We start from the raw sequence: 17034 nt of genomic DNA on the forward strand, positions 1-17034 counted from the left end.
TTCTTTCTGCTCCGAAACAAGGCAAAACCCGTTGCTTCTTGTTGCATTGGGTGTAATTTGTCACTGGGATATGGCGCCCCCATGGGATGGACAATAGGATTTTGGAGAACAAAGGAATGCTCACACGTAACCATGGCAGGCTGAGTGGAATCGGTGCAACACCAGGTTAGGGTCTTGCTCATCCTCAACTGGGAGGACTGTATCCTGCATCTGTAGGGAGCAGAGAGAACTTTTTGGCCTAATCGAATAGGTCTTTTCTTGAAATGGATCAAAGTGGCAAAATTCTGATCCAAAGCCAAATCTTTGAGGGTTTAGTTCTGGGGTTCTAGTTTGGGTCCTTTCAAGTGACAGTCCTGATCCAGGTCTAATTTTTCCCAGTATCATGAAAACCCTATGCTTTGGCTCAGGGTTGTGAACTCTCTCTTAGAATCTGGGATGGCTTTTGCTACCAGGGGTAGTTAATGCCAGAATCCAAGATCGCTTAAGAGACAAAACCTTTTAATTCTCCAGTGTCCTGAGATGCTGGAGCAGAGAGTGAGTAATATAGCTTCCTACCAGCAGAGAGAGACAAGAAACTTAGGTTTTCCCACAAACAATGAGCAAAGCATGCATTTTTCAGTCGAGAGGGCTTCTGTTACAGATTGAGGAAAAACAACTAAGAAAGAACAAATATAAGAGTCTCCAAGAGAAAGAGAGAGAACACAGTCTCTCTTTCTCACTCTGAACTGAAGCACAGAAAGGAAGCTGCCCCTGTGAAGATTAATTTACACATTTAAAGGTGTAGTACACAAAAACCAGAATTATGACATCTCTTTTTGGCAACATGCTGTAGCTATATACACTGCATAAGCTTACTGTGCAATATTAACCCCTTCCAAAGACGGCTGAGAATTCTAGTTCTTCCCCACCTCTCAGGAGGGAGTGCTCTTCTACTTGACAGATGGTAAAACCTTTTGATCACTACCGATCTGGGCAGTGTTTGAGTTGGTGACCATTAAATGAAAGGCCCTGTGGAATACATCATTTCCTCTCCTCTGAGCCCATCACTCCACTTCAACCCTTTCATCATCACCAAGTTCTTTCCCTTCTGAAGATAGATTTACCAGAAACAACCACATTTAAAAAAAAAAAAGTTACCCCTACTTGCAATCGTTACAATTAAAGATCCAGCAAATTGCCAAGGGATTCATGTGTCTGTGGCTCACGTGACTCAGGAATCCGAATCCAAACAGCCACCGACAGAAAAGTGACCGTGCCCACATCAAGACAGAGGTGCTTTCTTCTGCCTGAACCTAATCGGAGCTGAGCACTCAAGAACCACAAGCCATTTCCAAACTGAAATCAATTTTTACAGTTGCCAAACGGAATGATTTGGAAGCGTTCCAGGAAGAAAAGGGTGTGTAGCTACATCACAACACATGAGATCCAGAGGTGGGTTTGGCCAAAAAAAAAAAAAAAAAAAAAAAAAACACAAAACCACCTGGTTCCCAATTTAGAAAACAACATCTCCAACAGCTTGTCCCCCACTTCCTGGAATTCGCCAGTTTTCTCCAGAGAAGATGGGAGGAACTCTGGGTGTAATTAACCAACTCTTCTCCATTGCACCTTATTTCATTAGTGTTAGACTCAAATTTACTCCATCCCTCCCCTGCGTAACGGCTGCTTCTTATCTGTTTACTACTATATGTTTGGGATGTATCCAAGTCACAAAGTTTGGGGTGTTTATGCAGATCCTTCCATCTTTGGTTCATCCAGAGAAAGCTTTACAGGATTTTCAATCCCAAGCATTCAACAACTACGAGTCAGACTGCTATCATGAGATTTTTTAAAATAATATTGTTTTCCCTTCTGGTTTCTGAGTGCACCTAGGCCATGTTTTCAAGCCTTTTCACCAGACCAAGAGGGACAGATTTTTACCTTTTTAAAAAAGAAAGCAGAGATTCTCACATAATCACCTGACTCCAGAAGCTAGGACTTTCTGAAAAATCAGCAACTATAAAGGAGACCCATGATAAAAGATAGTGTCTCAGCTCTTGCGATTTTAAGCTAGAGAGCAAAATGAAGGTCAGATTGTGCTGAGTTTCTCTGGGGTCTCTGTACGGAGGTCAAGGTAGACTGGGACAAGTGAACAGAAGGGCAGCAGGGAGACGGTAGGTTTCCTCCTCTCCTATGTTAAATTCAGGGAAATTATGCAATCTGCCTCAGTAAAAATGCAATTGCAGATTGCACAGCAAACTATTAGGAATATACTCACTGTGCCCCAACCCAGGGAGAGATTTCTGCAGGGGGATAAAGCAAAATGATGTGCCACAAACAACAAATACTATTGATACACAGATCATACACACCGGGAGGAGGGACTAGAACTCTAGACCTTCATCTGCAAAACCATAGGTATCTACCAACTGAGCTAAAGGGGATCTCCTAAGACTAGTAAAATAGTAGGCAAATTATCCTCTTGGTGATCCACTAGAGGGTGACATAAATACATCACATGAAGCTACTGCATTAAAGGATTACTGGGGTGCAGAAAAGGAATTGCTCCGGCAAATCTAATCTAGATGTTCTCCCTATCTTGACACAGTTTGTTTTGGGGCCTCTGACCCCAAATAAAAAGCAAATGGAGAGCAAGCTAGTTTAAAGGAAGTCCCTTCCCTCATTGACTGGTTGGTCCCTTTACTAGTTGGCTGGTGGGTCTGCTCACTCTGACAGACAATTGATGGGTTTCTTACCCAATCCTGGTGGGAAAAAAACCCGCATAAACAAAACAAAAAACAAATTGTGGGTGATGGAAAATTATCAAAGCTGTTCGGCTCACTTGCGTAATCCATTGGTGGAAGATGTTACATAAACATTTCATAAGACAGAGAATTATGGAGAGAACATCTCCCAACCTGCCTGCAATTACTACACAAAAACTCTTCCTTACCAACAGAGAGAAGGTTAAAAAAAAGAAGAAAAAGAGAGCACATCTGTTTTGTAACAGATCTATAAACATTTGGCAAAGGCTTACCTCATGAAAACATCCTGGAGACATCCTGCAAGCTGTGAAAGTCCAGGCTCACGCAAGGCGGTTAGAAAAAAGCATGCTCGCAGCTCAGATGTTACAGTGATGAAGGCCATGTCAGTAACAGGTAGATGGCTAGATAGCTAGGCAGGCAGACTGGCCCCACATTTGGTCCTATAAACTGCAGGTTGCATTTCCACGGGGTGACCTCAACACCTACTCTGTCCTCCTTCTTGTAAGACACAAAGTCACCTCCTCTTCCTCAACATTTCTGATGCAACATGATCGCCCTCCCAGCCCTCTCTTGGCAAGGCGGGTTTGTATTTACCAATAGAGAGGAACGCTTAAAGGGATGGGTTTGACATAGCACCCCCAAATCTGGATGCTTCTTCTAACCACCCAGACTAGAGTTTCACCCTAGACTGCATGCGTGTCGCCACCCTCACCGCATATTACATACACTACACATTAGGCAAAATGGTATGTTATGGGAGGATCCACCTCAGGGTGCTGTGAATGATCACACATTTATTATGTAGCTTGAATTTAGACTGTAAGCTCTCCGAGACACAGACCTCTCCTAGTTATTTAGCTCACAATGCTGTTGCATCTCAGCAGCTCCCAATCATTAATAAATGTATCCTCATAACACTCCAGTTGAGGTAAAGTTGCATTATTATTCTGATTTAACAGATGGTGAACTGAGGAACAAGGAGTTGAAGGGGAAGATTTTAATTCCCTCCCTCACACTGAGTAGTACCTCACTCCACAGATGGTCTCACTGAAATCACTCACAGAGTAAAGTGCTACTAAACCTGAGTAAGGGTGTGACCTTGAGTGAGTTGGCTATGGTCACACAGGGAACTTGTGACAGAGATAGGAATCGAACACACAATGCCCAGGGTGCTGCTTTAACCACAAGACCACCCTTCATTTCTTGCCTGTTATGTGTTTATCTGTGAAGTACCTAGCACCTTTATGGGCACTATGAAGTAAAAATAATAATAAATAATAGCAACAATATTTATAGGTTTTCAGTTACCATTTCCCCATATACTATCCTCAATTAACAGATGTCAAGATGTCAGGAACATAACATAAATTCAATGCAAACCCCCCACTCTGAAACTCTACATGTGGCAATATTATGTGTTGGTAGGAAGTTTAGGAGCAGGATTTGCAAAGGCTTTCAGCACAACGTGGCATTCAGAGTTAGGCCATTACTGAATGCTTTGGAAAAACCCCATCCTAAAAGGTACAGAAGTCAGGACATTTATGAGTTATAGTTTCCTTCTCAAACATAATGCACCCACATTGCACCTCTGTGTTATTTTTGTTTTATTAAGCCGGGCCTAATCTTACATTGCACGATCAAACCCATGCTGTTAATCGTTATGCCTTAATATGTAGCTATTCTTATGGGGCTGTGGGAGTCAAAGCTTTAAATACACAACAGTTACACCTTAAAATGTGTCACCTGTATCTTTACATTAACACATTTTTGTATGGAATTTCTTTAGTGTTGTTTTGTTTTTGAACAGGGAAAAAATAAGGAAAAGAAGTCGTCTCCTCAAAGCAATGAATTACATACATCAGAACGAACATGTGTAGAACAGGGCAATACAAATGGGGAAGAGGCAGAAGGAAGGAAAGGAAAAAAATAAACAAAAAAGAGCAAATGAAAAACGAACAGTTTGAATGAGTGCGTTGACTAAAGTAGCTGCTCAGGCAGATGTGTTCAGATAAATTGTAATTGTGCACATCATTAAATTAATGGGTGTTGTGTTTATTTCAGTGTACCGTATTCCCAGACACACAGAGGCTTGTGAGTGCCTTTATCTGGAGATGTGTATTTGGCGAGCACAGATTTGGCAAAGGGTGAACTGTGGTTAGCCAGGATATTCTTTCCAACTGATTCTAAGTTATTTTTTTATCTTGGCCAATATTGCTCGGAGTTGGCCAAGCTGCTTTCGCCACCAAAATCCACAGACCTGCTAAGCTAGTGGTTTATAAAATGAAGCCATTTGAGTTGAATGAGCAGCAGGAGAGACTTGGAGAGACGTGTAGAAAACCATATGCTGAAATATTACATTTTGATTTATACCATGTACTTATCACAGAACCCTGGCAACGCATTCTTTCCTGGCCTTCCCCTCTCCCCATTCATCCAAAATCCAGCTGCCGTGAGCCAAGCTTATCTTCATTTCTTGCCCTGCTGCCCTGATCTCTTTCCACAGCGCAGCACTGCCCTCCCCCCTCCACTCCCTTTCCTCTCTCAAATTCAGGCTCTCCATCTTCAAAGCTCTCCAGTACTCCACCCCTGCCCACATCTTTGCTTTTCTCTCCTCTGCCCCCTTCCTGGGCGGTGTCCCTGACTCTCTCCTAAAGAATCCCTTGGGTCTATCTCGCCCACTACAGACCTCTTCCATGCTACGCTGCACACTTGAAAGGGCTCCTCTGGGTTCAGTCCTGCTCCCATTGAAGTCAGTGGCAAAACTCCCCCATTGATCTCAATGGGGCCAGGCCTGGTGCTTTAACATTCCCCGAGAGAGTCCTCATTCCAGCGACCATTCTGGCTGGGATGACCCTCCTCTGTTCTGTATAATGCCTCCTGAGCCCGAGAGCTGCCAATCAGGGCTGGGACCATCTAAAGTGCCGTCCGCTGTGCAGTACCGATGTCCCCAGACCTATCATCCAGGCCGCGGGCAAAGAGGCGCCTGCTTGGCATCTGTGTAATGAGCTGTGAGAACCAGGTTTAGCCACCCCCACGCTGCAAGGCACCTCGCGCCGTGTCCCACATTAGAAGGAAATTATCTTGGCATCAGCAAGAACTTGTGACTGCCGATGGCCTAGACCCGGTTCGACAGTGTTCCGTGATTGGCTCAGGCTAGTTTTGGCATCCCTGGGAGGAATTCTGTCCCAACGCCAGAAGGAATTGGGACACGGCAACAGCAGCCAAAGGGACTGTTTTAAATACATACAAGCAAAATAAGTAAAGCAAGATCAGCTCTACCATTCAATGTCATTTCTCTTTCCATTTCGGGGGCAGCCTAATGCTTAGAGGAGGGGGCTTGGAGCCAGTGTTCCTGGGACCTACTTCCAAATCTGCCACTAACTTCATTTATGGCCTTGGTGAAATCACCGTGGGACAAATTTTCCACGGAAGCGTGTTGCTTTAATTGGTCTGGCTGCCTGACTGGAGCCAATCCCTGGGCCTGATTTCCAAAGGTGCCAAATACATGCAGCTCCCACTGATTTCACAGGGAGTTCCGGCTGCCTGGCACCTCTGAAATATCAGGTCTATTGTCGGGCATCCCAAATTAGAGGCCTTGTTTGAAAACTGGCACCTGCCTCCTTTGTGCCTTGACTTGCCTTCTGAAAAATGGGTGTAGCACCCCCTCCTTTCCAGGGTGCCGAGAGGCCTTTAATTAATTAAACACTTGCCGATCTGTACAGATCTTCAGATAAAAGGCCCTAGAGAAATGCAAAGTTGTGTTATTACTGGTAACGATCATGTTAAGAGCCAGCAGAGCTATTTCTGTACATTTTGGTTTATCCAACTCAGGGCTTTAGAAAGAGCCTGGCCCCTAGATAAGTGTCATCTCTGTCTCTGAGCTTAGCTTTTACTGTGCAAACAACTGGTATGTCACTACAAACAACTTTCTAAAGCCAGGGCAGCCCACTACAAGCTTGGGAAATATTTACTCAAGGATTACAGGAGTCCACTTGGAGAAAGGAATTTGCATGCACTCTGCAAATTCACCTGCTGGTGAATGGAGAGTGATTGGACTCTTGCTTGTGTGTTTCTGTGTGTAGCAGCAGCTCCTGAAAAGCTGGGTCCTGCTCAGAGTACCTGGGACAGGAGTGGCAGTATAGAAAATACCCAGAAACTTAGCCTTCTCTGGGGCAGCCTGAGACTAGGTGCCACTGAATGGGTGTGGATAGAGTAAGAAGTAACTTGAAGCTTTCTGAAGGTTTAAGGGTTTGGTCAGTGGGATACTGGGTCTTCAAGTCAAAAAGGACCATACGTTGTTACCAGCTGTTTGGTGGGTCTCATTCCAGCCACAAGTGGACGATATGTCCACATCCCCCAAACCACGTCCACAGTTAATGTCCTTCTTGGCTGTCTCAGCAGAGCCACCAAGAAGAAAGAGGGGCCACCTAGACCAATGTCTAGACCACCTAGACCAGTTCTACCTCTCACACGCCAATGATGTTATAAATTAGATTCAGATTTCAAAAGAGCATTTGGCATTTGCTTTTGTGCCTCTGGTTCTGGCCAAGGGACCAACCAGAGGTGAGGAGTAGCCACCACCAGCTTCAGCAGACGGCTTGCACCCTGAAGGCAGAGACTTGGTGACTATGCTGGGAACAGCTGCAGTGAGAAAAGACTACTCACCTGGGGATTCTAGCCTGGCTAAAAACCCTGCACCCATGACATGGATGGTCCAATTTTGAAGACTTGTTTGTGGCATGGGGAGTTTCAACAAACAACTTAAATCTTAGGGGCTGACACAGATCGTTGGAAGTTCACCATAAAGGACACCTTGAGCACAAGAGGATCAGCACTTTGTTGCATCCTGGCGGTTGAGCTGGGGCCAGAATCACTCATAGGCAAGGATGAGCCATGTGATGACACATGGTGCCTCTTTGTCCTGTGCTTTCTCTCCAAGAAGAACACCCACAGATGTGTATGGGAGTGGTGGCAGGAAAGAATATGGAAGGAGTGAGCAGTAGGCACTCCATGAGCAGCCAGAAGGAGCAGCGAGACCCTCCTGTCGGGGGGGGGGGGGGGGGGATGGGTTGAGAAAGAAGCAAAAAGGTCATTCTAGCACTTCTTCTACCAACATGAAAGACCAACAGTGGTTTGGCAAAGAGGTCCCTCTGCACACGTGACCTAGCCCAAACCTGTCATGTATAGAAATGGAAGAGGACAATACCTAAAGCCAGATCTTTCTCTGGATCCTTTCCCCAGTGGGTTGCATTTTGTAGGAGAACCAGCAAACAGATACAGGTCAGTGCTAGATGCACAAGTGCAGGGAAAGGTGGGGGAAACTTCAAAGGGGAAGGGACAGCCTGGCGTTCAGCTCATATTCTGTCTGTTGATACAGATGTGGAGAGTACAGGTGGTTTCGAGCCAATGAGGTTCTTTTCCAAAGTGGTCCCAAGGGAGGCAAAGCAAAACTAAGACGGGGGTGATACTGCAGGGCAAGGAGAGAGAAGAGAAAGTGAAATCTGAGCTGACACCTGGAGGAAAGAGGGAAGCAGGATGCAAAGTGACACCATACAGGAGGGCAAATCAGGGAGGGGGATGGAAGTCTGGAGGGCCCAGTGAAACCTGAGCTCAGCTGATACCCGCAGGAGAGCAAAGCAGGAACTGAAATGGCATGTGGGGAGCACATGGTATTGGGTGGTGGAGGGGGAGGCAGATAAAGTGAAATGAAACAGGATGAGAACCGCTCCCTAAGGGAGGAAAGCGCAGGTCTAACAAAATTATTAATAATAAAATGCTTAGATCTTCTGACTCAGAGCCCTGCTATCTAACCAGATGAATCTCCTTCCTCCCATAAATCTCTTTGAAGGAGCAAAGTGCTAAATTCATTTCCCAGCTTTGCCACAGACTGTCTGTATAACCTTAGGCCTGATATTCATGACTGCCACTAGTTTCAATAAAAAGAAAAGGAGGACTTGTGGCATCTTACAGACTAACAAATTTATTTGAGCATAAGCTTCCGTGGGCTACAGCCCACTTCATCGGATGCACGCAGTGGAAAATACAGTAGGAAGAGATATATACACACATAGAGAACATGAAACAATGGGTGTTGCCATACCCACTATAAGAAGAGTGATCAGTTAAGGTGAGCTATTACCAGCAGGAGAAAAAAAAAAAAAGCTCACCTTAACTGATCACTCTCCTTATAGTGGGTATGGCAACACCCATTGTTTCACCTTCTCTATGTGTGTATCTATCGATCTTCCGACTGTACTTTCCACTGCGTGCGTCCAATGAAGTGAGCTGTAGCTCACGAAAGCTTATGCTCAAATAAATGTGTTAGTTTCTAAGGTGCCATAAGTCCTCCTCGTTCTTTTTGCAGATACAGACTAACACGGCTGCTACTCTGAAACTAGTTTCAATGGCAGCCATAGGTGCTCAGCACCTCTGAAAAAATCAGTCTCTCTGTGCTAGCCTCTCTCTGCTCCTGCTGATGTCATGGGATGTTTTACCATGGTCTTCCATTAGGAGCAGAGTTAGGCCAATGCTGAGTGCTTTGGAAAAGGCAACCCATCATAATGGCCTCAGTCAGCGAGGCCTAGTGGACAAGAGCATGGGACTGGGATTTAGGAGACCTGGGATCTATTCTCTGCCCTACCACTGTCCTGCTCGGCGACTTTGGGCAAGTCACTTCCCTTCCCCACGCCTTAGTTTCCCCATCTGTAAAATGGGGCTGGTGACACTGACCTCCCTTTGTAAAGTGCTTTGATATCTACTAATGAAAAGTGCTAAGTATGAGATTATTATTATTATTTGGTCTTATTACCCTTTGGTCACATCTCTTTAGCTGTCAGTGGATGCTACCCTCCCAATGCCACTTCTCCAAGCTATCACCTCCCTCCAGGCTCATCCATCCTAAAATCACGAGTGTATCATCAACATTACAGGAGAGAATGTAAACCAACAGCAGAACTCTTAGTTATTCCCAGCCCTGGGTTTCCAGTGCATTCTGGTGCCTGAATGTCTGTAACCTACACTGTAATCTCCTTGGGCAGGGATATTCTTTATATTTGTACAGCATCAAACCCATCATTAGCACTAAACATATGACATCTTATCTGCAGGAATTGCCTACTCAGATGAAAGGAAACCAACATCACACTCCCTGATACTTCTATGCCACTGCCACACTGCTGTGTCAATAGACCTTCTAACCCTAGATCAATTCAGTCTCCTGCCACCCCATCAATAAACCCTAAACTTGCCTTGAAAGGTCCCTTGGCTCCCTCTGCTGGGAGAAGGGGGAAACCAGGTCTCCTTTCTGTTCAGGGACCTGCCAAGCAGATATTGGGGTCCCACAGGGCAGCTTCCCAGTGAATGAGAAATCAGTGATGTGGAGTCTGGTACATTCCTCATGTAACACAATATCGACAGAGTGTATTATATATTTATATAGCCTAACACTATATACCACATTTACACGATCCACACCAGTCCTTGAACAGAGGTGGGCCACAATGGCAATCAGGCAATCCCCTCTTCCAGAGCTCTCAGCATACACCCCAGTGCCCTGTTCCCAGAAAGCAATTCTGTCCCAAGAATTGACTCTGGTCAGAAAGATTAAGCCAGAGAGAAAATTCTCTTGCTGTTTGAAACAGCTCCCCCAGCAGAGTCTCCATCACAAAATTAACAATACAGCATTTATTTAAAGACTGAACATTGACTATGTGTAAGAGCACTATCTGGGGACTCCCGCCACAACATATGCATGGAAAAACTCCTCCAAGTGTCCATGGGCTTTGGCTCAGACCTTTTGCAGGTGTATCTGTTTGGCTTTGTGCTGTGCATTGAATTTCACCAAGCAAATTGAGTCCAAACACAGTTAGTTTGAGAAAGAAGCCGTGTTTGCTGAATCACCCAGTTCCCTCACTGACACAGTTTGGGAGACATCCCACACCCCGGGGAGAAGGTTTATTGCTACCTGTTTCCTTGGATGTAAACCAGCGTTAGACTCAACCAAAAAGCCAAGCCAGACAGGCAAAGCAGGAGCTGCCTGTCTCTCTCTTTCTCTCCTCACCCCATATATAAACCCACATGAAAAACTACATTGGAAGGATATGTTCAGGTTGTGACGTCAAGGGCTCAGAAGTTAGAAGATGCCAGAATTAAGGCTGCCCAAGAGAGGAGATTAGAAGCTTTAGATGGTGTGAGATTTGTCATCTCCAGAAACAACGAGCACCCAGAGCTCCAGATGAAGGCAGGAGCACAGAAGCTGTTAAAGTCAGCCCCAACATGTGTTTAGACCCAGATTTCTTCAGCTCCAGTTCGAAATCCTGAACAATGGACTAAGAGCTTAAGTAAAAACAAAACCAAAACCAACCTTCCCCCTCCCTGATTTTTCTTGGATACCTGTAACAGAGACACCATTTTAGGGGCTGACCAAATGTCCATTGAAGTCAATGGAAAGACTCCCACAGACTTCAGGGGCCATTGGATTAGTCTCTTAACATCTAGGTGGGACTGGACAAAAATGTCACATAACCTTGGCCCTCCAGTTCCAACTGGAGTAAGTTATGGATGGAGCCTTGTGACGTTATTGACATAATCTGGGACCGTATAGATCATTGTTGCAACCAAGGTCCTGTAGTGGCACCAAATCTTGTACAAAGGGGGTAAAAGGAGGTGTCTAAGACAAGGTTATGGTTTGCTGGTTATGATTATGCTATCTGTGTGCATGTATCATTTTTGTATTTAAAGATGTAAGTATTGGCTCTATACTGTCTGTATTTCAAACTTATGCTATGCTTCTGGGTGACACCCCAGACAAGTTGGTGTCAGCTCTGCCTAGCCTGCTTGATGGCCCATTAAGGACCATCAGCTGTACAACTAACCCACTGAGAGGAGGCAGACACGCCTTGCGACTCAGCAAGGTGTGCAGGGACCTGCCTATGGACACAACTCTGAGGTTTTTCCAGGCCATGGGATGGACAGCTTGTCTTTGGGACAAAGAAAAACACCACATGGCAAGAGACTATAAAAGGCTGATGCCTCATCTCCATCTTGTCTTCAGTCCTGCTTCCTACCTCTGGAGGGACTTTGCTGCACAGAAGCATTGAACAAAGGACTGATAGACCCATCCCAGCTGGAGATGTTCTCCAGAGACTTGATTTGAACCTGCAGTTTATTCTATCACTGCTGCAAGCCTGAACCAAGAACTTTGCCATCACTGTATGTCATTGATTCCATTTAACCAATTCTAGCTCTCATCTGTATCTTTTTCCTTTTATGAATAAACCTTTAGATTTTAGATTCTAAAGGACTGGCAACAGTGTGATTTGTGGGTAAGATCTGATTTGTATATTGACCTGGGTCTGGGGCTTGGTCCTTTGGGATCGAGAGAACCTTTTTTCTTTTACTGGGGTATTGGTTTTCATAACCATCTGTCCCCATAACGAGTGGCACTGGTGGTGATACTGGGAAACTGGAGTGTCTAAGGGAATTGCTTGTGTGACTTGTGGTTAGCCAGTGAGGTAAAACTAAAGTCTTCTCCATCTGGCTGGTTTGGTTTGCCTTGGTGTGCTTAGAAACCCCAGCCTTGGGCTGTAACTGCCCTGCTTGGCACTCTCAGTTGGGTCCTGCCAGAACCAGCATCGTTACAAGCCTGAACAGAGAGAATCACAGAAGATACAGATGAAACAACACTTGCCCTTGCTCTCATTGGGTTCATCTGTACCAGAGAGGTATTTCAACTGTATATAACAACTATGGCTAACACAAACCAGCACATCTACATGTAACAATGCTGTTGGCTGGGCTGTCACTGGGATTGAACTCAGGTTCTAAAAGCACAAGCCTCCACCTAGTGAGATAAAGGACTTACTAATTCTGCACGTGCTCTATGGGGGGACAGAGAGCCATGCTTTGTTAGCATGGGTTACACACATCTGCTATTCATATATAGATAGCTGGTTGTTACCACACTGGACTGTACCACGTTAGCAGACATGACTAATGTCAACACCTACCACAGGTGCTGGAATTAGGCATGCTACCGCACCCCCTGTCTTGAAGTGGTTTCCGTCACATACAGGGTTTGCAGTTTGGTTCAACGGCTCTCAGCACCCCCACTATCCAAATTGTTCCAGCATCCCTGTTTGCAACTGACTTCTACTGGGGAAGGATCAAACCTATTATGCCAGACATTTTGCTGTTGTGGGCTTGTTTCCTACTGTATATTATTTTGGCAAGGGTTTGTGTTTCTCTGGGAGACGAAGTAGTCAACCAACTAACTGTTACACAATAAAACGGGATGGAGAGATTAATGAAAGCATTGATGATGCATACCTGTCTGACAGTCTGATAAATAGAAGGCGTATACATGGAAAGTGATGACCTGATGTTTAATTCCCCCCTCTAGTCATTACGAAGAAATCCTGTCTAGATGGGTTGGCCAGCACTGGGGAGTCTATGGGGAAACAGCCCATTGCTGAGTCTGCATTTCTGGTGTAAATAGTAGGCCCCAATCCTGCTCTGGGTCTGAGCCAAAGTCTAGTGAAATCAATGGCACTCTTTCCATTGACTTCAAGTGGCTTTAGATCCAGCACAATATTGTATTTTCACTGCCTATTTCTATCTCGAGGGAAATTTCCCTTATGACTAGTTCTGAGTCACTCAGGTGATCCCTTTGGCTCATGGAAGTTCCCTGCTGTCAGTTCTGGAGTCCACAGAGTCGGAGTCACAAGGCTTTTTTGTTTTTAGTGTGGTTTTCCAATGGAAGGCAACTGAGCGTGTTAAGACACCTTTGATGGGGAGGGATTCATAGAATCCCAGGGTTGGAAGAGACCTCAGGAGGTCATCTAGTCCAACCCCCTGCTCAAAGCAGGGCCAATCCCCAATTTTTGGCCCAGATCCCTAAATGGCCCCCTCAAGGATTGAACTCACCACCCTGGGTTTAGCAGGCCAAAGCTCAAACCACTGAGCTATCCCTCCCTCCATTGAGCCACCCCAGCCCAGATGAGCCAAAGCCAACAAACAGATAATGGCCCACTCACACCTTCTCAGATGGAAACCACCAGGGCAAACCCTGAGGGGCAGAGTGTGCAGCGGGAAAGGGGAAGGGGCAGAACAGCCCGTCCATCACCAAGGCAATGAATTTGCAAGTGATTATGGCCCTAAAAGCTGAAGAACGTGAAACTCAGAGACAAGTACATCACAGCTGCATGTATGCAAAATCTGCTCAGATCCCTAACGACAGCCCTGAGATAGCCACAGCCTCTTATGACTTTCCCCTTCCCAACCCTATGGCTAGAGGCCAGAGCTAACCCATAAATCTGCCGCCTCCCACATCTGTCTCTAGACCTCCTCCTCCTTTGGGCTCTGAGGATCTGATCCAGAGTCCACAGAAGTCAGAGCAGGAGTCTTTCCCATTGACTTCAGTGAGCTTTGGAGAAGGCCCTACAGCATTTTAGGAGCTGGGATCTACGGTGTAAGAAGTGCTGACTCCACCTGCCTCACCTGAGGGTTTTGACCTGGGACTCAGTTTCGGGGGGATTTCTCAATACGGTCTCCAAAAATCTCCAGACAATCAGAGAGTGCTGCAGGTCCCATGGCTGCAGATGCTAGGGCTGTCAATTAATCGCAGTTAACTCACGTGATTAACTCAAAAAAAGTAATCGCTACTAATCGCACTGTTAAACAATAGAATGCCAATTGAAACTTATTTAATATTTTTGATGTTTTTCTACATTTTCAAATATATTGATTTCTATTACAACACAGAATACAAAGTGTACAGGGCTCACTTTATCTTATTTTTATTACAAATATTTGCACTGTAAAAATGATAAACAAAAGAAATAGTATTTTTCAGTTCACTTCATATAATTACTGTAGTGCTGTCTCTTTATCGTGAAAGTATAGCTTGCAAATGTAGATATTTTTGTTACATAACTGCACTCAAAAACAAAACCATGTAAAACTTTAGAGCCTAAAGTCCACTCAGTCCTACTTCTTGTTCAGCCAATCGCTAAGACAAATAACTTTGTTTACATTTATGGGAGATACTTCTGCCTGCTTCTTATTTACAATGTCACCTGAAAGTGAGAACAGGCGTTCGCGTGGCTCTTTTGTAGCTGGCGTTGGAAGGTATTTACATGCCAGATATGTTAAACATTCGTATGCCCCTTCATGCTTTGGCCACCATTCCAGAAGACATGCTTCAATGCTGATGATAACTCGTTAAAAAAGTAATGTGTTAATCATGGACGGTGGGTGAAACTTCCCCTGGGGGAGGCGAGCTCCTTGTCTGCCTCTTCTGCCCATGGCCCCGCCCACGCTCCATCCCTTCTCCGCCCCAGGTCCTGCCCCTGCTCCCACCCACCACTGACTCGCCACTCACCTCTTCACCCCCCCAGTAAAGACCTCCCTCCACTCACCTCCTCCCCCACCCACCTGCTGCGAGCCTCCTCACCTCCCCGTCTGCCACAAGACCCCCACCCACCTGCCGTGCAGCTGGCTAGCCCCTTGCCTCCTCACCCTGCTGCTGCCCCCACTCCCCGCTGTGAGACCCTGCCCCCTTTTCACCTTAAAGCACTAAGAACATTCTCTAAGGGAACGGAACAGACAACAGCTATAGATCAATTGCCAGATGGATTCTCCTCGGCATGGCAGGGAATTTGACCAGTGTATATTGTATAGAGAGAGACACGGCTTTTCACGCTACCTGCGCCAAACTGAAGCCTAATCTCTCCTTTTGAAAAAGTCGGTCATTGACAGCCTGCATTAGGGCAGTAGTTTAATCACCTTTCTTACACAGAATTCCCTGACAGACTCTTTTACTTCAGCTGGGTTTGAATAAAATGACTAGATCAAGAATTTGGAAACTGTTTTTAACCCCAAATCATACATTTTCCTACAATATAAAAGCCAGCTGAATGTGGCCAAAGGGAAAGGCTTCCTGGGAGTTGGCAAATGCCTGTTAAATGGCTTCATTACCATTTTAATGGCCCTTTAACAGTTTCAGTGATCTGCTACAAGGTCCCTGGAAGGCTTTTTCACCTGTGTAAAGTTATTCAGGGATCACCTCCTCTCTTCCCTGCCTGCCACTCACATCCTCACACACACATCCCGCCCCCATTCACCATGGGGAGGGGGAGTGAGGTGGAGAGACGAGGCCGGCAGCTGCGGGGGACCTCTGAAAGGGGAGGGGAGTATGGTGGAGGAGGAGAGAGAGGAAGAAGAGTTGGCGGATGTGATTGCAGAGCCATTGGCCATTATCTTTGAAAACTCATGGTGATCGGGGGAGGTCCCGGATGACAGGAAAAAGGCTAATGTAGTGCCCATCTTTAAACAAGGGAAGGAGGAGGATCCTGGGAACTACAGGCCCGTCAGCCTCACCTCAGTCCCTGGAAAAATCATGGAGCAGCTTCTCAAGGAATCAATTCTGAAGCACTTAGAGGAGAGGAAAGTGATCAGGAACAATCAGCATGGATTCACCAAGGGAAAGTCATGCCTGGTTAATCTAATGGTCTTCTACGACGAGATAACTGGCTCTGTGGATGAGGGGAAAGCGGTGGATGTGTTATTTCTTGACTTTAGCAAAGCTTTTGACACGGTCTCTCACAGTATTCTTGCCAGCAAGTTGAAGTAGCTTGGGATGGATGAATGGACTATAAGCTGGATAGAAACCTGGCTAGATAGTCGGGCTCAAAGGGTAGTGATCAATGGCTCCATATCTAGTTGGCAGCCGGCATCAAGGGAAGTGCCCCAAGGGTCGGTCCTGGGGCCGGTTTTGTTCAATATCTTCATAAATGATCTGGAGGATGACGTGGATTGCACCCTCAGCAAGTTTGCAGATGACACTAAACTGGGAGGAGAGGTAGACACGCTGGAGGGTAGGGATAGGATACAGAGGGACCTAGACAAATTGGAGGATTGGGCCAAAAGAAATCTGATGAGGTTCAATAAGGACAAGTGCAGAGTCCTGCACTTAGGATGGAAGAATCCCATGCACCGCTACAGGCTGGGGACCAAATGGCTAGGCAGCAGTTCTGCAGAAAAGGACCTAGGGGTTACAGTGGACGAGAAGCTGGATATGAGTCAACAGTGTGCCCTTGTTGCCAAGAAGGCCAATGGCATTTTGGGATGTATACATAGGGGCATTGCCAGCAGATCGAGGGACGTGATCGTTCCCCTCTATTCGACATTTGTGAGACCTCATCTGCAGTACTGTGTCCAGTTTTCGGCCCCACACTACAAGAAGGATGTGGAAAAATTGGAAAACGTCCAGCGGAAGGCAACAAAAATGATTAGG

The 17034-nt window shown here is 45.8% G+C and overlaps 1 protein-coding gene across 1 annotated transcript in view; it reads right to left on the reverse strand.

The window, feature by feature from the left end:
* The window catches only part of POU2F3 (POU class 2 homeobox 3), a 61939-nt gene that overhangs the window by 20710 nt on the left and 24195 nt on the right, over positions 1–17034 (reverse strand). The window lies entirely within an intron of this gene.

The sequence above is a fragment of the Chelonia mydas genome, chromosome 22, assembly GCF_015237465.2.
Source record: "Chelonia mydas isolate rCheMyd1 chromosome 22, rCheMyd1.pri.v2, whole genome shotgun sequence".
In the NCBI taxonomy this organism is placed as follows: Eukaryota; Metazoa; Chordata; order Testudines; family Cheloniidae; genus Chelonia; species Chelonia mydas.